At 42.9% G+C, this 24,163-nt stretch overlaps 1 long non-coding RNA gene across 1 annotated transcript; it reads left to right on the forward strand.

The window, feature by feature from the left end:
* The first annotated feature begins 401 nt into the window (after positions 1-401).
* On the forward strand, positions 402-24,163 carry LOC141174509 (uncharacterized). The gene is made up of 2 exons (XR_012252898.1): positions 402-622; positions 23,767-24,163. It is a non-coding gene; the product is annotated as an uncharacterized lncRNA (long non-coding RNA).

A 24,163-nucleotide genomic window follows, 5' to 3' on the forward strand; every position in this document is an offset into this window, starting at 1 on the left:
CCTACTTCTTGACACATGCATCCAGCAGCTACATTTTCATTTTCTTTGATGCAAACTATTTCTTCTTCGACATCCCCTGGGTTACTAGTTTGATCTGTTAACTGACAGTGGTTATCCGTGCACAATTTACTCTCTACATTTACATCACATTCAATTGTTTCTTTCATGTTTGTGTCTTTTTTAATATCCAGGGGGCCGTTCTTCCTCAAATCGAAATATACATTTTTAACATTAAAGACATCTGTATTTTCATCATACTGTAATGCTTGTACATTGCAGTTCTCTTGATCTAAAGCAGACTGTACATTTAAATTATCAACTGGGTCTTGAATACTAAGAGAAGTAGTAAAAATAGTTTCTTGGCCTAAACATTTTTTCTTCATTTCTCTTTCCGTAGTGCTGACACTTGCATTTGAAGTCACCATATCCATACAGTGCTTGGCTATATCCTTGGACTCAACTGACTTTAGGTCAATTTTTGCAGTTTGTTCCGAAAAAAGGGAATGTGCACATACTCCAGGATTCTCAGTTGTTTGCAGCATTGGATCTTCTATATCTATTTGTATTTGATCAAGGCTGCAAGACTTTATAGTTATATCTGATGTCTGCCTGTTCAAATAAGGTAAGTAATAATTACTTGTATCCTCAAAAACACAACTGGGACTGTTTCCAGTCAGAGAGCTGTCCCTGGTTGTACACTGCTCAGATATTAACTGTTCTCTAGTTTTATTAAGTAGTTGGGATTCTTCTGAGCATGTCTCATTTTTTAAGACACCTTGACCATAATCTGTACTGTCTGGCTTATCAATTACAATATACACTTCTTCACCAATACCATCTTCAGATTTTTGAAGACTGGAGTCTGTCTGCAGACTTGCTTCTTCACTGCAGACAGTTGGAATCCTATAGTCTGGCACCATCTTGATGGACTCTGCCATGACTTTTTCCTGTATTGCTGTACTGAGATTGACCGTTCTCTCTTGATACTCATGAACAACATTTAGACATGTCTTGTTAACCGGGATCTCTTCAGTACATCTTCCATCGTGGGATCCTCTTATATTCTGTTCAACAGTTGGAAAACTGTCTTTGTTCTCTGAGAGACTGCTCTCATCCTTCTGTTCTTCACTAAGATGTCCCTTATCTGTAGTGCTATAAACATGTTGAAGGTTGTTTGCATCTGTATTAAAACAAAAAGTAAGAACCATTTCAGCCAAATGTTGCACACTGTATATATTAATAGCTATATATAGCACAAAACATTTCTCATTGTAAATTATTCTAGAACCTTAATTTACTATTGATTTTTTCATGCTTACTATCGAAATACAGCAAATTCTTCAATCTGGAATTTGCTAATCGACTAATCTGGCATTCAATAAACATAATCGCAAAGCTGGAAAAATAAGGCCGACACTAAGTAGTATTAGCATGATGTGGAACAGAATTGCAGACCTGTACCTCTACTGCACTGCGACACAACCATATGCATTAGGAAAAGAAAACTGTAGTAAATCAATGGGGAAAGCTTTTTGTAGTTGCATGTGATTTTGCTCCTGTTCATCTGTAGGGTGAATACACTCAAAATATGTTAAAGGATTTATGCGGGATTTAAGTTTTTTTTTCTATTGGACTAAGAACTTACTGGCAGGTAGTTGCTAACTGCAGAGATCTCTCCAGCTTCTTTTGACCTCACGTCAACAGAGCAGCTCTTCCTCTTATGGTCTGCTCGGTCATCGAGGCGTCACTATCGACATCATTCTGATTGACAGTCAGCTTCCCGCAGTTAGGCTGCCGGGAGATGGCTGTCAATCAGCATAGCATTGGCAGGGACGCCACATCAAAAGAGCAGAAAAGAAAAGAAGCTGCTCTGTCAACATGATGTCACCAGAAGAAGGAGGAGTGGTCCGTGACTGCTCTGAACTGGAACTGGAACTGATTGTCATACGGCATAACAGGCATGTAGTTAGCAACTACCCCTGTATGCTCTTAGCGCAGGAGGAAAAAAAAAACACCTGATTTCTGAATAACCACATTAACCCTTTAACCACATTAACCAAATTTACAGTGAGCGGTAACTATAACCGCTCTGTGCACTCCTCCAATGACTGGAAGCAAGCGGCTACAGTGAAGATGTAAGTTTATTTTCTTTCATTTTTATCATTATTTTCCTGCTGATTAAACCTTTAACTCCTGACAAATAGCATTTTTGGACATAACAGGTTCACTATAATTATAAGTATTTAGACCATATACACAGAAAACTAACTATTCTTACTGACCTTTATGGACAATTTCTACTTTGCTTTCGTCCATCTTCTGGATTATATTACTGGTCAATGACAAATTACCATTTTCTGAGTTGCTCACATGAGAGGTTGTATTAACTTCTGTATCATTTTGGATGATATTTTCAGATGTGTTGTTTGTTATATCACAAATGTTATATATACTCTCTTGTTCTTCAACCTTTAATATAAAACAAAAGAAAATCAATTAAGTGTTCTACACAGAAACAACATGTGATGTATTTTTTAAAGGACTACTGCCTGTATAGTTGTTTTACATTTAGCACAAAATATACTTTAAGATTTCTACCTGTATGATAGTTTCTGGTGTCTTATTCAGTGATTCACTGTTGTATTTGTGAGGATTATGATTTAACTCCTTTGTTGATTCCAGTTCCTTTCTGGCTGCGTCACATTTTATAGTCAAGATTTCTTTCTGATAGGACAGAAAATCTGAGAATCTACTATGTTCAGTCTTAGAAAAACCAGTTCATCCTTTTAAGACATGCCATTTCTTATGATCTAACCCTTCACATTTGAAATTTATGATCACAAATGGAATGACCGTAAAAGAGGTTGTCACAGAATTACAACTTATCACATATGCTGGACATTGGCAGTACAACCACTGGAAGCACCACTGATCATAATACCAGGGTTTTTTAAATCCCATTTGAATAGAACTGACATAGATGTACTAGCCATCACTTGGGTATCTCATTCAGTCCCCTATAATATAAATGAAGTATCGGTGTGCATGCTCGACCTCTGATCCATTTGAATGAGTGACTCGGGGCCCCTGTTGCTGCTGCAATCCACAGGGATCAGACTCTTATTGCCTCTCCTATGGATAGATGACAAGTTTTTATTCTGGGAAAACTTCTTTAGTCTCCTATATCTAAATTTGGGAGATCATTTGTTGATTCAGCTGATGGTCAATGATTTCTACAATAATATTTAGTTGCTGCAGAAATATTGTATTACACCCCCCAAAAAAAATAAAAATAAAACATCATCAAGTCTGTGCTTAAATGTGTACAAAGGATGCTACCTGTGATTTCCACTCTGTAAAAGCATGCTTGTGCTCATTCTGGAGTGTCAGGAACTTTTCCTCATTTTCCATTGCCTTTGCCCTTTGAAGCTCATTATCTCTTTCAAGGGTCTGCAATAAAATTAATTATCCAAAAAATAATCAATACCACATTAATGAATTTTGATGAGTTTTATGTAGCTTGGACCTTTTGTTTCTAACATGCTAGAAGTGCCACACAGATCAGTGATAATGTGCTATCAACAATAATTTTCATAAATTAACAGAAAGGTACTTATAGTTTAGCTAACAGGAGACAGTGGGAGTTTAGAGAGAAGAAATGGTAATAAAAGGATATAAAAACACTTGCCATTACTCAGATTCACTGCATGAGTTTTAATGTGCTCCCAGAAAAATAAACTAATACAGGACATAGGCAGATCCAAAATGTAATATAAAGAAATGGCTAATAAATGAAATTATTTTGCTGTACTTTTTAATGGAATGCACAGTATAATGGTTATATGAACTGTCTACATAATGAAACATCCATGTTCACATGTAGTATTTGCATTTACTGTCAGAAGCGTACAGCATGTGAAGGCACTTCAGAAGTGTTTTCTGAGCAATGCACATCATGACTTTAACACTGTCAAAGAAGAAGCCTTTATTTCTGCCTTTACTCAACACTAGCATTGCTGTCACATTGATAAATTGAGCTAATTCTGTATGAATCAACAGTAACAGTTCACACACAATTCAGGTTCTCCTGGAATTTTTACTTTAATCATATTTTTTTCCCTCGACTGTAAGGATAAAAGGCTTTGCCTCCATGACAATGAACTGATCCCAACCTCTAACAAGATGTAAACACTACTTTACCGGACAATAGCTGTCAATGTATGAAACACTGGATCAATTATATTTATGGGTCTATGCTTTTATTTTTTTGGATTCACATCAGAGTGACCAGTCAAGTATGAAATTGTAAGATGTAACTAAGTTCTTGCTATTTTGTCTTTTGACCAAAATTCCCAAGGACATTTCTTGAAATAAAACAGTTTAAGCAAAGTTTTCTTTTTAAACTGCGCTATGATAATACTTGATAAAAAACACTTCATAAACTGTTCTCGGTACACAAAAATCTAAGCAGTGTAAACCAGTAGATAGAAAAAGAGGAGGGGTATGCAGCTGCAGGAACAGCACGAGGGGGGAGATGTCTGATAGATGATAAAGGCTTAGGCGTTTAGTGTACATTACACATAATAATAAAACATTAGACACTAAACTCCTAAGTTCCCTCAAGTGGTATCTCCTGGCAGCCAAATTGTTATGAAGCTGGCACCACCAGTATGGTGCCCCTAGATTACTGGTGAGGCCCAGCTGAAGTGACATATACAGTATAAGGAGACCTAAGGGATTCCAGTCTCTATGTTCAGAAGCAGCAGCTTTGAGGACATGGGTGTAGCTATGAATCCCGCTGGGTTAGGTTACTCATGCTTACTAGATAACCGCAGCACTGTCTTACTGCCATTCTATATCACTCTGCTCCTCCCTCCTCTATAGACTTCAATAAACAGTTGCAATCTGATTCATCAGGGAGCTGCAGTCTGTCTTGTTTTAAGCAAGAAAGACTTTAGCTGTTTTTCAGAGTGGATGGTGAGTTCAGGGGGAAGGCAAAGAAAAGGCTCATAAGTGGAGAAGGCAATAGAATTCTCTGATAAGATATATTTTACTGTTTATTATATTTGCTTGTACTATTAATTTATGCAAACTTTGCTGAAATGACAGTGACCATTTAACTCTATGGGGCTGATAAGGGCTGACTGGAGCACGTTGCGCCAAAATCATAAAGAGGCGAACTCCTCTTAATGAATTCAGTGCATGTTCTCAGTGGTGTGTGTCTCCGGTGCCTTGCCTGAAATAGTGGAATTTCTGGTGTAAGAAACGCCAGCACTTTTGCGAAATTTGATGGGTGAGTATAGCCACACCCATTCCACCCTGGCTTTTCCAGCTCTATTTTTGGTTAGCTACTTCAAACTGGTGTGAAAACAGCCAAAGTCGCAACATTTTTTAGCAACTGTTCATTGTATCAGAAAAACTGAGCATATGATTTGTAGATATTTTAGGAAATCAACAAGCACAGCAAGCTCTAACTAAAAAAATAACATGATATTTAAAGGCAAACACTTACTTCAAACAACTGACCTAAACAACGTCTCTGTAACCTATGCCTTAATAACCAGGTACGTATTATTACACCTCACAGATCGCACTCGCACAAAAGCTGTGCGGGCGCGATTGCCGCCGGGTGTCAGCTGACACCCGGTACTATGTGCCAGGAGCCGTCCCGCACTGCTCCCAGCACATTAACCCCCGAAATGCTGTGTTCGAAGTCGATCGCAGCATTTACTGGGCCGGCCGAGGTAAGCGCGCCCCTCTTACCTTGGATCAGAGACCCCACGCTGTCAGAGTGGGGTTCTGATCATTGCCATGGTGACCCAATGTTGTCATTCGCAGTGCACGACCTATCTAACTTGTGCCAGTGCAGATACTATACAAGCGATCAGCCTGCAAAAAATGAAAGTGCCATAGTGTGACAAAGTGTCAAAGTGAAAAAAGAGTAAAAAAAAAAAAAAAAATTGTAAAAATATAAAAAAAAATATGAAAAGTTAATCCAAAAAATATATATACACTGTACCCATAAATAAATATTATTATGAAAAACAAACAAACAAATAAAAGTACACATATTTGGTATCACCAGGTCCGGAATGACCTGACCTATAATTCTGCCCGACTAGTTAACCCCTTTTCTGAACATGGTAAAAATGAAAAATGAAGCAAAAAACGATGCTTTATCATCATACCGCCAAACAAAAAATAGATTAAAACACGATCAAATGTAAATAAAAATGATACAGCTGAAAACGTCATCTTATCCTGCAAAAAACAAGCCGCCATACAGCTCCATCAGCTGAAAAATAAAATATTTATAGCTCTCAGAATAAAGCGATGCAAAAAAAAAAATTTTTTCTAGAAAATAGTTTTTATTGTGTAAAAGCGCCAAAACATAAAAAAAAGATATAAATGTAGTATCGCTTTAAACATTCTGACAGGAAGAATAAAGCTGCCTTATCAATTTTACCATATTCAGAACCGCATTAAAAAAAAAAAAAACAATTCCTGAATTGTTGTTTTTTGTTTATTTTTCCTCCCAGAAAGTGATCTAAAAATGTAATTTGCCCAAATATGGTACCAATAAAAACGTCAAAAACGTCTTTTAGTGTGTGACAGCTGCCATACATAAAAACTCGATATGAATCTGGTATCGCTGTACTCGCACCGACTCAAAGAATGAAGTCATCTAATCACTTATACTGCACGAGGAATTGCATAAAAATAAACTCTAGGGTTATGGTTTTGTTATAGTTAGGGTTGTGCTAGGGCAGGGGTCCTCAAACTACGGACTTTTATCCGGCCCGCCGGGCTATGGGCGGAGGAGAGGAGAGCGGTGCCAGCACCCGCCCTTCTCCCCCGCTTGCTCAGGGCCCCGGCAGCCGGATACTTACCTCTCCCCGTGCCTCTGCAGATCCGCTGTCTTCCTGCTCTGCGCTTCCTGTGACGTCTCAGGTCAGAGGGTGCGGTGACGTCTTTACACCGTGCCCTCCCGAGTGCCGTCACAGGCAGCGCAGAGCGGGACGACGCCAATGCGACGCTGGAGTCCAGACCAGAGTAGAGCAGCGGCAGCAAGTGAGAAGTGAGGTGAGTATTGGATTTTTTTTTTTTAATGTATGGAGGCATAGGTCATTATATGGGGGGGGTGACATCCTGCAAGGGGTATAATATGGGGGGGGTGACATCCTGCATGGGGCATGATATGGGGGGTGACATCCTGCATGGGGCATTATATGGGGGGGTGACATGCTGCATGTGGCATTATATGGGGGGGTGACATGCTGCATGTAGCATTATATGGGGGGGTGACATGCTGCATGGGGCATTATATGGGGGGATGACATGCTGCATGGGGCATTATATGGGGGGGTGACATGCTGCATGGGGCATTATAAAGACAGGGGAGTGATATCCTGCATGGGGCATTATATGGGGGGGTGACATGCTGCATGGGGCATAATATGGGGGGGTGACATGCTGCATGGGGCATTATATGGGGGGGTGACATGCTGCATGGGGCATTATATGGGGGGGTGACATGCTGCATGGGGCATTATATGGGGGGTGGCATCCAGCATGGGGCATTATAAGGGGGGAACAGCCTGCATGGGGCATTATAAGGGGTGGAACAGCCTGCATATGGCATTATAAGGGGGAAACAGCCTGCCTATTGGGAACATTTACCTGCCCATTGAGGACCTATGCTGCCTATTGGGGATATTTACCTGCCTATTGGGGACATTTACTTGCCTATTGGGGACATTTACCTGCCTATTGGGGATATTTACCTGCCTATTGGGGACCTATGCTGCCTATTGGGGACATTTACCTGCCTATTGAGGACCTATGCTGCCTATTGGGTACACTTACCTACCTATTGAAATACCGGTTGATTTAACTTTACTTGTTCTTCATTTTAAATATTGTATTTGTTCCTGTATTGTTTTTTTTTACTACAAAATAAGATATGTGCAGTGTTCATAGGAATTTGTTCATAGTTTTTTTTAAAAACTATATTCCGGCCCTCCAATGGTCTGAGGGACCGTGAACTGGCCCCCTGTTTAAAAAGTTTGAGGACCCCTGTGCTAGGGTTAGGTTTGTGTTAGGGTTAGGATTAGGATTACGGTTAAGGTTACGGATAGGGTTAGTGTTACGGATAGGGTTAGTGTTCGGGTTTGTGTTAAGGTTGTGTTAGGGTTAGGGTTCTTTTAGGGTTGGGGTTATGGTTGTGTTGGGGTTGGGATTTTTTCAAAAGTAAAGAAAAAAAATTATGACGATATGGCGACTAGTGTTGAGCGCACGTGCTCGCTTCTTGAGTTTGCATCGGGTGCTTGAGTGACATGCTCGAGTCTCCGCCCCATACGTTTCACGGCTATTATACAGCCAAAAAAACACGCGGGGATTGCCTGCCATGCACGGGCAATCACCGAATGTTCTTTTTTTTGGTGTCTAACAACCGTGAAACATGTGGGGTGGAGACTCGAGCATGTCACTCGAGCACCCGCGATACTTGGTGCATACCCGAGTACCCGATGCAAACTCAAGTAGCGAGCACTACTTGGAAAAAGTTTGATTTTTTTTATTTTAATGGCTCTACATTATAAACTTCTGTCAAGCACCTGGGGGTTCAGGGTGCTCACCACACATCTAGATAAGTTCCTTGAGGGGTCTAGTTTTCCTAGTTTTCTAGGTCAGTTGTGGGTGGTTTCCACTGTTTAGGCACATCAGGGGCTCCCAAACATGGCATGGCGTCTGCTAATTATTCAAGAAAATTTTACATACAAAAAGTAAAATGGCGCTCCTTCCCTTCCAAGCCCTGCCGTGTGCCCAAACAGTGGTTTTCCCCCACATATGGGGTATCGGCATGCTCAAGAGAAATTACACAACAAGTTTTGGGGTCCATTTTTTCTTGTTACCCTTGCAAAAATAAAAAAAATTGGGTCTAAAGTAACATTTTTGTGAGAAAAAGTTAAATGTTCATCGTTTTCTTCCACATTCCAAAAATTCCTGTGAAGCACCTGAAGGGTTAATAAACTTCTTGAATGTGGTTTTGAGCACCTTGAGGGGTGCAGTTGTTAAAATTGTGTCACTTTTGGGTATTTTCTGTCATAAAAGCCCCTCAAAGTCACTTCAAATGTGATGTGGTCCCTAAAAAACGTGTTGTTAATTTTGTTGGAAAAATGAGAAATCGCTGGTCAACTTTTAACCCTTATAACTTCCTAACAAAAAAAAAATTGTTTCCAAAATGGTGCTGATGTAAAGTAGACATGTGTGAAATGTTATTTATTAACTATTTTGTGTGACATATCTCTCTGATTTAAGGACATGAAAATTCGAATTTTCGCCAAATTTCCAATTTTTTCACAAATAAACGCAAGTCATAACAAATAAATTTTACCACTATCATGAAGTACAATATGTCTCTTAAAAACAACCTCAGAATCAGTGGGATCCATTGAAGCGCTCCAGAGTTATTACCTCGTAAAGTGACAGTGGTCAGAATTGTAAAAATTGGCCTGGTCATTAACATGCAAACCACCTTCGTGGTTAAAGGGGTTAAATAAACTGTTCCTATGCTGAGATAATCTTATAAACGTGCCCCTGTATAATAACTGTGTAATGGCTATGTCTGACCGTGTACGGAACATGGTCTGATCATACCACATCTTCTTGGCAGGGGAGGAAGCAAAATAGAGTATACAGACAGAACAGCAGGGGATCACAGCTGATTCTTTCTGTGAGGAAAAACATTTGCCTGCCTGTTTTTAAACAATAGTTTACTTCAAAGTAAGAATCTGCTGAGATCCCGTGATGTAATGTCTGTATACTCTTTTGTTTCCTCCCCTGCCCAGGAGATGTGGTATGATCAGACCATGTTCCTGTATGGTCAGACACAGCCATTACACAATACACAGCAGGGGCACATTGATAAGATTATCTCAGCACGGGACATTTTATTTAAATACATTCAATTGTGGAACTTATTATTATTCCAAGATCTTTTGATTAAAAGGAACTTTTGTTCATGGGAAAACCCCTTTAAAGAGTTATTACTGTTTATGGCATGAAATGTTGAGATGGGAATATCCCTTTAATAATGTCCAGGTGCATTCAGTCATTTTACTAAATACTTCAACTCTTGGTTGGGAAAATGTACAGTGTCATACATTTTGGAAAGGTAAACTAAAATATATAACATCACCTTGTAATCTTCTCTGAGTGCAGACAACTGACTTTCTAAGCTTAAGATGGTCCGAGTATGTCGTTGAGCTATAGCTTGCATGTTGCTCAATGTTCTAATATCCTCCTTTTTAAGAAACAAGATTTTAGTAGAATTAGCTGCACAGTAGGATAAATTACACATAGTTAACCTAAACATATTTAGGAAAAATCTCCTTAATAAATTGGGCAGACATAAGAAATGGTCCAACTGACATAGTAGTTTCTGTTTGCTGTTATTCACCGACATACAGATAGCAGAAATCAAATCAACATTGAATTTTGCTGTGAATATACAGCAAATCTGCAGAAAAATCTGTGGATAAAATCAGCAGCAATCCTGCAAAGTGAAAGGTAATAATTCACGCTGATTTTTTTTCTTTAAGCCTCATAAGCAGTCTCTGCACTGTAATTTGTTGCAGCCTGCATGGTAAATTCAAACCAAAACCCTGTAACAAATCTGTCACATCTGAATGCAGCCTTGGTGACTGTCTGTAAAATATTACTTAGTTATTGAAGTATATGGACACCATTGGGCGGAATTTTATTTTTTACTTTACTGTGAAGGCTGCAACCCATTAATGGCCGTGGATAGGCTACAGCGGTCATGTGACATAAGCTGACAAGATCCCTGGAGTACGCAGTGAAGAAAAAGCGCCAGTCTGTAAGGAAAGTTTTTTTTTCATATTTTATTCTCCACACTGGGGACATTAAAAATGGATTGTCCAGTTTTTGACAACCCCTTTAAACACATGTATTTTAAGCTATGAGTAATTTTTGCAATTGTTTTTTTTTTCAAAGTTTTGCATCGTTTGGCTTTTAACACTTTCCTTCCCAAGGATATAAGATATGTCCTGGCTACTCATGGCCATATATCAGCCTGCACCACAGCTATGGCAGCGATCCATAGTTTCATAGGTTTTAAGGTTGAACATAAACTTATGTCCATTGAGTTCAGCCTATAGCCTAACATGCTGATCCTGAGGAAGAATAAAACACCATGACGCAGATGTTAATTGTCCCATATTAGGGGAAAAAATCCTTCCTGACTAGAGATGAGCGTTGTTCTACTCGAACTGTTCGCCAATCTCAAATTCGAGCTGTTTTGGGCGGTGTTCGAGCCGGTCGGCGAACACGAACAATTTGAGAAAAATTCGGCTGTTCGAGGTTATGTTCGATAACTGTTCGTGCACCAAAATCATAACTGGATTTTTTCTCAGTAATGATGAAAATTAATGTTAATACGCAGTTTGAGTGTACAGCGGGGCGGGGGGAGGGGCAGGGGATGGATCTCTGCAGGAACAATGAAGATCTCCATTTTTTTTTCTCTTTCCCGCATTTGCAGTGGGGAGGTGCAATCTGTCAGCCTATCAGCAGCGCACACACGGAGCGAAGTGCTTTTTTTCACACAAGCAAGGGCATGTGTGATTGGCAGTGTATGTCACATGTCCTTGCCCTATAAGACCAAGCCATTTTCCCCGTCGCCACAATTTTCTCACTGCTGCAGCTGCGTGTTAGACGGCACCGCTGTTGCTGTGTGCGCTATACCTTGTTAATTTCAAGCCAATTTTCGCACAAATATACAGATAGCTTGGGAGTAGGGAATAGTTGTGATTGCAGTCTTTTTAAGGACTAGGTTACAGCATTTCCTACGACTTTTATCAGGCAGGTCTGTGCTCTTAAATAGATAGATTGTGGGAGTAAAGACTAATTGTAATTGGAGTCCTTTTCAGGACTAGGTTACATCAGTTCCTATCAGTTTTTGCCAGGCAGGTCTGTGCCAGTGCTGTGCAAGTTTTTTTCACAGCATTTGGCTGAATCTAGCAAAGCTAATCCTTTTTGGCCTATTGCAGAGTGTGTTAGTCAGTGGAGTAGCCTATCTGTGTTGCAAGATATACCACCTGTGTATAGAATACCAATTTTTTTACTGCACCTAGTGAAGTAAAATCTTTTGGGCATAGCATCATTCTATTAGTCCATCTATACTGACCTCCATCAGGTTGCAAACTGAATATAATTTTTTTCTGCATCTAGCTCTGAAAAAATATTTGGGCTTCTAGCGGTGTGTGGGACTTGGTCTATTAGTCCATCTGTACTGACCTCCATCAGGTTGCAAATTAAAAATAATTTTTTTCTGCATCTAGCTCTGAAAAAATATTTGGGCTTCTAGCAGTGTGTGCGACTTGGTCTATTAGTCCATCTACACTGACCTCCATCAGGTTGCAAATTAAAAATATTTTTTTTCTGCATCTAGCTCTGAAAAAATATTTGGCCTTCTAGCAGTGTGTGGGACTTGGTCTATTAGTCCATCTATACTGACCTCCATCAGGTTGCAAATTAAAAATAATTTTTTTCTTCATTTATCTCTGAAAAAATATTTGGGCTTCTAGCAGCGTGTGGGACTTGTTCTATTAGTCCATCTATACTGACCTCCATCAGGTTGCAAATTAAAAATAATTTTTTTCTGCATCTAGCTCTGAAAAAATATTTGGGCTTATAGCAGTGTGTGGGACTTGGTCTATTAGTCCATCTATACTGACCTCCATCAGGTTGCAAATTAAAAATAATTTTTTTCTGCATCTAGCTCTGAAAAAATATTTGGGCTTCTAGCAGTGTGTGGGACTTGGTCTATTAGTCCATCTATACTGACCTCCATCAGGTTGCAAATTAAAAATAATTTTTTTCTTCATTTATCTCTGAAAAAATATTTGGGCTTCTAGCAGCGTGTGGGACTTGTTCTATTAGTCCATCTATACTGACCTCCATCAGGTTGCAAATTAAAAATAATTTTTTTCTGCATCTAGCTCTGAAAAAATATTTGGGCTTCTAGCGGTGTGTGGGACTTGGTCTATTAGTCCATCTATACTGACCTCCATCAGGTTGCAAATTAAAAATAATTTTTTTCTGCATCTAGCTCTGAAAAAATATTTGGGCTTCTAGCAGTGTGTGGGACTTGGTCTATTAGTCCATCTATACTGACCTCCATCAGGTTGCAAATTAAAAATAATTTTTTTCTTCATTTATCTCTGAAAAAATATTTGGGCTTCTAGCAGCGTGTGGGACTTGTTCTATTAGTCCATTTATACTGACCTCCATCAGGTTGCAAATTAAAAATAATTTTTTTCTGCATGTAGCTCTGAAAAAATATTTGGGCTTCTAGCAGTGTGTGGGACTTGGTCTATTAGTCCATCTATACTGACCTCCATCAGGTTGCAAATTAAAAATATTTTTTTTCTACATCTAGCTCTGAAAAAATATTTGGGCTTCTAGCAGTGTGTGGGACTTGGTCTATTAGTCCATCTATACTGACCTCCATCAGGTTGCAAATTGAATAAAAAAATTTTCTGCATCTAGCTCTGAAAAAATATTTGGGCTTCTAGCAGTGTGTGGGACTTGGTCTATTAGTCCATCTATACTGACCTCCATCAGGTTGCAAATTGAATAAAAAAATTTTCTGCATCTAGCTCTGAAAAAATATTTGGGCTTCTAGCGGTGTGTGGGACTTGGTCTATTAGTCCATCTATACTGACCTCCATCAGGTTGCAAATTAAAAATAATTTTTTTCTGCATCTAGCTCTGAAAAAATATTTGGGCTTCTAGCAGTGTGTGGGACTTGGTCTATTAGTCCATCTATACTGACCTCCATCAGGTTGCAAATTAAAAATAATTTTTTTCTTCATTTATCTCTGAAAAAATATTTGGGCTTCTAGCCGCGTGTGGGACTTGTTCTATTAGTCCATCTATACTGACCTCCATCAGGTTGCAAATTAAAAATAATTTTTTTCTGCATCTAGCCCAGCCAATAGTTTTGGCCTAATACCACAGTTTGGCCACTCAGCTCTGCTCGGTTACCATCCATTGTTTTTTTGTGCAAACAACTCCAGAGTTGTGAATTAGTTAACCACCAAAATGAGTGGAAAAAGGCCTGCTGCTGGTGGAAAGGGGAATAGGCGTGTTGGGAAGGGGAAAAAAGGTTGTGTCCGTGGGGTAGGTGCAGAAGAAAGACCATCTTCCAGCCAAACTAAAATGTCTACTTCTTTTAGCGGACAATGTGATAAGATCCCTTTCTTACGGCCACGCCAATCGCTACAAATTCCAGATGAGGCACAAAAACAGCAGGTGCTTCAACGGATATCAAGTGCTCCTTTAAGTGGGCTCTCCTCCACATCAACTTCAACATCACAAATACTCCAGTCCTCAAAGGTGTCACCCAAATCGCACTTGCTTCCTCACAGCTCCCAAATCTCCAGCTGCCCGTCTGAGTATGAGGTAGAACAGATGGTTGAGTCTGCAGAGCTGTTTACTCATACTATAGCCTGGGAATCAGAGGTCGACTCCAGCGCTTCTGTGAATCCAGACGAGGAAATGATCTGCACTGATGCCCAGAATCTTTATGAGTCGGATCCAGGACCAGACGCAGAAGGTTCTGACCATAATGTAGACCCTCATTCCCAAACTGTAACTCCTGTTGGTGGAGACAATGAGGAAGACGATGATAAGACTCAAATACCTGATTGGAGCGACAACTTTAGTTTTTTGTCAGGGCAGGAACAGGTTGGCTCTGAGGACGACGGGTGTGATAACGCACAGGGTGATGATGATGAGGTCGGAGATCCCACTTACTGTCAACCCACAGTCAGCCAAGAGATGAGGTCAGCAGAGGAGGTGGAGGAAGATGCTAGTGACGACGAGGTCAGGTTGAGCCTTCCTGGACAGAGACGTAGTACTGGAAGCACGTCAACAACTGCATCCTCAAACACAACTCTGCCTCTCACCACAATTCGTGGTGGCTCTTCAGGTCGCATGGGTGCTAAGCCTTGCATAGCCTGGGCATTTTTTCAGATCGATAAAGATGACCCAACTCGTGTTATCTGTAACATTTGTCAGCAAAAGCTAAGTAGAGGCCAAAAAATACATAGTTTGAGTACTTCATGCATGAACCGGCACATGGACATGAAGCATAAGTTGCAGTGGGAAGCTCAGTGTGCTACAATGCGGCCTAGCCGGCCGGGCCAATCACCGTCTGCCATATCTTGTGCATCCGCGGCCTCTTCATCCTCTGTGACTGGGGGGACAGCAGTCACACCTGTTTTGGGGCGCAGACCTGCCACCTCTTTACCCGCAACAGCCAGCGTGATTGGCAGGTCATCATTTTCTTTGGAGGTGGTAACACCAGCTGGTGTTGAGCGCTGTCCGACATCGATAGCACCACCTTTGGATCAAGGCAACCTAACATGTCCGCCTGCATCTTCCTCACAGACCGGCAGTTTGCCGGGGACACCCTTATCAACCCCGTCTAAGCACAATAGCCAGCCCTCGGTCCCTCAGATGTGGACAAGTAAAAGACCATTTCCTCCTAGCCATGAGAAAGCTAAGAGGTTGAATTTCACCATCTGCAAGCTCTTGGCTACAGAAATGCTGCCTTTCCGCCTGGTGGACACAGAGGATTTTCGAGACCTTATGTCCGTCGCAGTGCCCCAGTACCAGATGCCCAGTCGGCACTACTTCTCAAAGAAAGGTGTGCCTGCGCTCCACCAGCATGTCGCACACAACATCACCGCTTCTTTGAGAAACTCTGTGTGTGACAGGGTGCATTTCACCACAGACACTTGGACGAGTAGGCATGGACAGGGGCGTTACATGTCGCTGACTGGGCACTGGGTAACTATGGTGACAGCAGGACAAGGGGCTGCTGTCCAAGTCTTGCCGTCCCCACGAGTTGTGCGTCAATCCTCTTTATGTCAAAGTTCCTCCACTGCTTCTGCCTCCTCAACCTCCTCTCGGTCTTCCACCTGCACCCAAAGCCTGTCTGGTCATGCCACAAGCTTTCTAACTGCGCAGAAGGGATCCTGCACACCTCCTTACTATGCTGGCAGTAGGGCTCAACGTCATCAGGCGGTTTTTACATTGAAATGTCTGGGAAATGTGAGTCACACAGCTGAGGAGTTGTGGTCAGCTCTGGAGAACCAATTTCATGAATGGTTGTCTCCACTGGACCTGAAACCAGGGAAGGCCGTGTGCGACAATGCTGCAAACCTGGGTGCGGCCCTTCGCCGGGGCAATGTCACACACGTGCCTTGTATGGCTCACGTGTTGAACCTGGTTGTCCAGCAATTTTTAGCCCACTATCCCAGACTAGATGGCCTTCTGCAGAGGGCACGGTCGCTGTGTGCTCACTTCCGCCGTTCGCATCCCGCAGCTCAGCGACTTACATCTCTACAGAAGTCGTTGGGCCTGCCACTTCACCGGCTAAAATGCGATGTGCCTACCCGGTGGAATTCAACTCTGCACATGTTGCAGCGACTGTGGCAGCACCGACAAGCCCTGGTGCAATACGTTCTGACGTATAGCCTGGGCCAACGAGATTCAGAGGTGGGGCAAATCACGCTGGAGGAGTGGTCTCAGATCAGGAACCTATGCACCCTTCTGCACAGTTTTGAAATGGCGACGAAGATGTTTAGTGCTGACGATGCCATTATCAGCATGACTATTCCGGTGATTTACATGCTGGAGCACATGTTAAACAGAATTCGGAGTCAGGTGGTGGCACAAGAGGAGGTGGAGGAAGTAGAGGAGGAGGAGTTGTATGCGGAAGGGCTAACATCTGCAAGGTCCAGACTGTCGGCAGCACCAAGGCGGCAGGCATGTGAGGGTGGGGGAGATGGTTTTACCAGGGCGCATGGTAGCAGCCAAACTAGTGAGGAAGGTGCAGGAGCCCAGGAAGAAGTGGAGGACGAACTGATGGAAGACTCATCAGATGAAGGAGACCTTGATCACATTTCTGTTGTGCGAGGTTGGGGGGAGAGGACAGAGGAAGGAAGCATGATTGTTACCTCGCCACCAACACAACAGGGACTTGGTGCTCCTGGATGCGCAACACACATGAGTGCCTTCTTGCTGCACTACCTGCAACATGACCCTCGAATTGTGAGAATTAGAAATAATCCTGACTACTGGGTTGCCACACTGTTAGATCCCCGGTACAAAAGTAAATTTGCAGAAATTATTCCTGCCATAGAAAGGGATGCACGCATGCAGGAGTATCAGCAGAGACTGTTGCAGAATCTTACATGTGCTTTTCCACAAAATACCAGTGGTGCACGTAGTGAATCTCACAGTTCCAACTTGCCAACCGTGGGACCGTCAAGTGTTCAGCACTCAAACCGTAGCAGAACCACAGTATCTGCTGGTAACATCAATTTTGCGGAATCATTTCACCACTTTTTTAGCCCATCCTTTGCAAGGCCACAGGAGACAAGAAGTCTGACACATAGTCAACGCCTAGAGACGATGGTACAGGAGTATCTCCAAGTAAACATTGAAGCCACGACTGTGTCACTGGACCCTTGCTCTTTTTGGGCTTCCAATCTGGATAAATGGCCGGAGCTAGCCACTTACGCCTTGGAGATCTTGTCATGCCCCGCAGCCAGCGTTCTGTCTGAACGTGTGTTCAGCGCTGCTGGTGGTGTGCTGACAGATAAGCGCACGCGGCTCTCCACTGATAATGTAGACAGACTCACGTTCATAAAGATGAACAAATCATGGATCCGAAACGACTTTTCTACCCCTGTGTCATCCTGGGGAGAGTAAAAGCTTGATGATTGGTTAAAATCACCCTACCAACCGTTTTAAGCTTTCAAATTACTAATCATGTTTATCTGTATCTTGACTGGAAAATAATTTGGGCTTTGTAGCAGTGTGCAGCACTGATCCTATTAGGCCATCTATAATAAGCTTCACCAGATTTAAAATTAAAAATAATTTTTAGCTGCATCTAGCCCGGAAAATAATTTTGGGGCTCCGAGATGCGCAAGACACATAAGTGCCTTCTTGCTGCACTACCTGCAGCATGACCCTCATATTGTCAGAATTCGAAGTAATCATGACTACTGGGTTGCCACACTCTTAGATCCCCCAAACTTTTCGATCAACCTTTTCATTTTAATAAAGACCAAAAAAAATGGTCATTTTTGAAATTATAAGCATTAGCAGGTTGTTAGAAACTGAAATCAAACAGTTTTCAACTCAAAACTTTATTCTAGGTGATGTTACATTTTCACATAGGACCCCTTGTTCGAAAGGAGCTTCTGAACTCTCTCGTCCATTGAATTTGTCAGGTTTTGGATGGTTTCTGCTTCAATTGTTTTGCATGAGGACAGAATACCCTCCCAGAGCTGTTGCTTAGATGTGAACTGCCTCCCGCCATCATAGACACTCCTTTTAATGATGCTCCAAAGGTTCTGAATGGGGTAGAGGTCAGGGGAGCATGGGGGTCACACCATAAGTTTGTCCCCTTTTATGCCCATATCAGCCAGAGATGCAGATGTTTTATGTGCAGCATGAGATGGTGCATTATCATGCAGAAAAATGATCTTGCTGTGAAATACACAGTTCTTCTTCTTGAACCATGGCAGGAAGTGCTGTTTGAGAAAATCCACATACATTATGGAGTTCATCTTTAGCGCCTTCAGGGATCCTAAAGGGGCCGACAATCTCTCTCCCCATGATTCCAGCCCAAAACATTACTCCACCTCCTCCTTGTTGGCGCTGTAGCCGTGTTTGCGTGGGGTGTCCATCAACCAGCCATCCTCCACTCCATTCATCTGGACCATCGAGCGCTGCACGGCACTCATCCGTGAACAAAACAGTTTTGAAATCAGTCTTCATGTAATGTTTGGCCCACTGGAGCCGTTTCTGCTTGTGTGAAGTGGATAGAGGAGGTCGACAGGATGGCATATGCACAGCTGCAAACCTCTGAAGGACCCTGCATCTTGTTGTTCGGGGGACGTTGGAGGCACAAGCAGCTTCAAAAACTTGTCTGCTGCTATGACAAGGCTTTTTTGCCGCTGCTGTTTCAACCTGACGTAATTGCCTGTAGGAAAGAGTCCTCAATTTGCCCTTATCAGCACGCACACGTGTGTACTGTGAATCAGCTACATACTTCTTGATTGCCAAGACACTTCATCCTGATCATCGCACAATGTTGATTGTAGTCATGCCTTGACCTAAACACTCCACAATTTGTTGCTTCTCAGCAGCCGACACATCCTTTTTCTTTCCCATTTTGGCAGAAAATGTAGGCTGCTTAATAATGTGAGAGAGCCTTCTTAAGTAGTCTTGCCTTTCATTGGACACACCTGCCAAACTAATTAGCACAGGTGTCTGCAATTGCTTACAGTGATATAAAGAGCCCTGACACACATCACCATCAATGAGTTTAACTGACAAACAAACAAATTCTTCCCTTATCACTCCTAAACACTTTTTGCATAATAATTTGGAACGCGGTGTACATGTGCTTTTCCACAAAACACCAGTGGTTCACGTAGTGAATCTTACAGTTCTAACTTGCCAACCGTGGTCTGTATGGAATTGTTCAATAAAGGGCCCAAAATTAAGATAACATAGATGGGAGAGGTCTCTATGAATAGGAATTCCTAAGTATTTGATACCCTGTGAGGGCCAGGCAAAGGGAAAGTTGGACTGGATGGAATCCTATATGGATTTAGGGAGGGAGACATCGAGGGCCTCAGACTTCGCTGCATTGATTTTAAAATTTTACCATGTAACAAAGTGATCTATTTCAGCCATAACAGCAGGGATGGCTATATGTGATTGAGTGATATATACTAGGACATCATCAGCAAATAGAGAGCACTTGTACTCGGTGCCTCCCACCTCAATCCACCTAATATTGGGGTTATGGCGAATTGATGAGAGCAGGTGCTCCGTCACTAGGATGTATAAGAGAGGGGACAGAGGACATCCCTGCCTTGTCCCATTGGTGATTGTGAAAGGTGATGAAAATGTTCTGACGCACCCCCTGGGCCTTGGGACACCCGGAGCCGGACACTTTTTGGTGGATGCTGGTGGTTGTAGTCTTCGTGGCGGCGATCCGGTTCCGTGGCTCAGGGCGGTCAAACCAGTGGCGGAACTATTTATGTGGTTTTGATGTTTAAATGTCCGACTACGCCACCCGTGGATTGCGGTCAGAGTGAACCGCCGCTACAGGGCAGACCGCTAAGGCTGGTGTTGTGGTGCAGCAGAGCGTAGCATAACTCCCCACGGGAGGAGTATAGCCTCAGGGCAGTGTATGCGGAGGATGGGGGTGATGGTGCAGGGCAGCAGCAGTAACGACACGGAGTTAGTGATGCAGTTCAGGGCCTTTACTCACAGTTCTTATTATCCAGACCACGTCTGCAGGTAACGGCTGCCCACGTCGTACTGTGCTCACCAGGTGAGGGGCTCAGACAACTCCCAGATAACTTTGGAGCGCTTCACAGGACCCCCTTTGTGTGTCCTTTGTCTGGCCTTTCTTACCAACACTTCTGTCTGGCTGCCTCGGGCCTCCTCTTGGTAAACTTGGCGCCAGTTTCCCTGACCCTATGTGGTGCCTTCCTAGTGGGTGGAGCAAGGGGCTGCACCACATAAAATGTCAGAGCCTCCGGTTTCTAGCTGAGGGTCGTTTCCTGCCTCCACTAGTTCGGGGACCGGTCTCCCCCTTTGGCCTGACCCCTCCACGCAGGTGGATTCGGGCGTGCGGTGGCGACTCGCCCGTCCGCACCCCTGGGATCCCTTCATTCCTCGTTCCTGGAGCCTTCTCCGCTCCTCTTCCTTCCTTCTCCCTCTTGCAGGCCTGGGCCTCTGTTACTAGGCCCGCCTCCGGAGCAGAGCTCATGCAGAGCCCCTGCTCCCTGCCACTTCTGCTCAGACTTCTCTGCACTGAACTAAGATGGTGCCCACCTTTTATACTCCCTTCTCAATGCACCCAGGAACTGCTTCCTCCCTGCTCCTGCACTGCAGGGTTCCCCTTCCTCAGTGTTCCCTCCCCCCACTCCAGCCAGGGACAGGGACTGTCGTGCCCATCTCAGGGGCATATTGGTCGCCCTGCCCCACGGCAATGTGGTGTAATGCATGCAGGTGTCGGGTCCTGATCCACACTCCATCCTTATCTGAGAGTGAGATATCACACCTCTGGGTGAGGTGCAATACGTCTGTAGCAACCGAGCCCTCGGTGCTACAGTTCCATTTATCTTCAGCCTAGGTGACGTATTGTGATACAGGGCCGTGATTTTGGCTATAAAAGGGTCCCCTAGACCCCTACCCCAAGCTTTTTAAGAGAATCATATATGGCGTGCCAGGAGACTCTATGGAATGCTTTCTCAGCATCCAACGAGAGTATCTACAAATTTTTAACTGCATCTAGCCCAGGAAATACTTTGTGCCTAGTAGCAGTGTCTGCTAGTCAGCGGATTATCCCGGCTGTTAAGCAAGCTACACCACCTGTAGTTTGGACACTTAATTTTTTCAAAGGAAATGCTTCGGGACCACGGGATACTTAGTGAAGAGCATCAGGAGGCACCCCAAGGCATAGGGGCTGGGACTGGCACTAGGATGCCTTGCGGTGGACAGCCGAGCTCGATCCTTATAAAAGCTTTTTAACTGCAGCAGCTTTAGTGGACGCTACTGGAGCTGGAATTACGCGGCTGCTGGCATGAGACTTGCCCTCCAATAGATCCTTGTAAATGGATTTAAAGTGTATTCATTCAAATTAGAGGGACAATTTAAATTAAAAAGCTTAGAGCTGCTTCCACCACAGGGGGGCTCTCTCGACCCACCAGCGGACAGGCACCAGTATTGGGAGAGGGGGGCTGGCCGTCAGGGTTCACCGCGGCTCTGGCACAAACCCGGCGACACGGAGGTGGCACGGGCAGGAGCGGACTGGCCGTCTCGGCTTCTCACTTTTTGGATTTTAGAAGGGCATGACATGCCTATATCTGTGTCTCCCCCTCCTTTTACTCCTCCACCTCTTTTCTTTTCGCATGACTATATGTACTTGTCACTTTTCCATGTGTTAGTTGTGTCTTCTGAGCAGTTTTTCAGCTTTTGGACACCTTTGAAGGTGTTTTCTATGTGTTTCTATGTGTTTTTGTTTGCCTGCCATTGGTTTTAACGGTGTTCGAAGGTGTTCGACGAACAGTTCGACGAACAGTTCGGCGAACACACGGGTGTTCGACGAACCGAACCGAACTCGAACACTACGGGGGTGGCTCAACACTATTCCTGACTCCAGATGGCAATCAGAACAGTTCCCTGGATCAATGCCCCATTACAGAATGTCCATAATCTGTAATATTATATTTTTTTTCTTAAGAAAGGCATCCAGGCCCTTCTTGAACTTTAGTAGTGAATCAACCATTACAACATCGTGTGGCAGAGTTCCATAGTCTCACTGCTCTTAAAGTAAAGAATCAGCATCTGTGATTATTATTAAACCTTATTTCCTCTAGATGTGGAGGATGCCCCCTTGTCTCAGGACTAGGTGTAAAACGATCACTAGAAGATCTCTGTACTGTCTCCTCATATATTTGTATATTTGTACATTGTAATAACATCGCCCCTAATCATTCGTTTTTACAAACTGAAGAATCCCAAGTTTGATAACTTGTCTTGGCATTGCAGTCCACCCATTCCCTTAATATCCTTGGTTGCTCTTCTCTGCATCCGCTCCAGTTCAGCCATGTCCTTCTAATACACTGGAGTGCAAAATTGTACACACTAGTGACTTTTATAGAGTCAAAACTATGCTCTCGTCATGAGCATCTATGCTGCTTTTAATGCATCAGCAGCAGCTGCCTGACCCTGGTCACTAAAGTTGAGTTTGCTGTCCACCCATATACCCAAGTCTTTTCAGTAACAGCTTTACCTAGTGTAGTACAATTTAGTACATAATAGTACATTTTATTTCTTCTGCCCAAGTGCATAAACTTACGTTTATCTACTTTAAACGTTAAAGCTGAGATATCACAACCTGGGTTATCTAAAGTGAGAGCTGCAGATGTGTGGCAACTCGCATTCCCGACTCTCACCTTAGCCTGTGATATCATAGGCTTGGTCACAGCTTTAACATGAGCCCCAAATCACTATTGTAGCTGTGATTGCTGCTGAGGTACAGCTTGTTAAAATCCTCATTTTCTCCTGACTTCAGTTAGTGTGAAGGAGAGGGTAGTAATGGGGAAGCTGACAAGTGGTACGGAAAGTAGAGATGATCTCCTCTTTTCCCTGCACAACACTAGGTCACACCTACAATTTTTTAAAAAAAGTTTAGAAAAATAAAGAAAAGAAAAACATGTAAACCACGTCTCTACACTCTGCACATCTATGACACCAAACTTGAATCTGAGACCTCATCAATCTGGACGCTTCTCGAGCTGGTCATCGGTCATGCAGGCTGGTATTCACCTGACTTATATCGCCAAGTGCTTCATGACAAAAGACATCACATGAAGGACATTACTACTAGACACAGCTTATAGCGGGGAGTATACCACCATATACCTCCAGCTTTGATAGGACATGAAACTTTCACATTGGATTGTTGGGTTGGTGAAAGTGTTTGCATGTTGTGGCTTCCGCAATCCGAAGATGGGTTTCCAATTGGACTTGGATTATCCTACTGTTGTAGACTTCGGGCCACCAGCCGGAAAACCGGACTTACAAATGTTATAGTTATCGTTATATGCTTGTGTGTTTATTTTTTTTATCTTTCAGGTCGACTGTGGACATCATCAGAAGATCTCACGTCAAAATCAATTATCTTGAAATCTAAAGATTTCAGACGGGGAGTGTCATGTCCCGTGATTTGGGAATTCTACAGACCGTGTTGCACTTTCATTAAGTTGTTATGCATTGCTGTTTTGTTATTATGCAGTAATGTTTGCCTTCCTTAGAAGTTTGTCCTTTCGATCTCCCTGCCTCCCTCTGATGTAATTCTGATGTAAGTAACCCCTCCCTTCTTCAGCATTGTTCTTCCTCATTCACCATCTTCAGCCATGTTAGAAGCTCATGTGCTTCCATCCTGTTTCTAAAAAAAAGTCTTTTTACCTGCTGTACGTTTGCACATCAATAAGATTTCTGCTTGAAAATAAATCTTCTTCTGAATCTTCAA

Source organism: Phyllobates terribilis, unplaced genomic scaffold (assembly GCF_046119375.1).
Source record: "Phyllobates terribilis strain yellow unplaced genomic scaffold, ASM4611937v1 Scaffold_13__5_contigs__length_258822181, whole genome shotgun sequence".
Taxonomy (NCBI): domain Eukaryota; kingdom Metazoa; phylum Chordata; class Amphibia; order Anura; family Dendrobatidae; genus Phyllobates; species Phyllobates terribilis.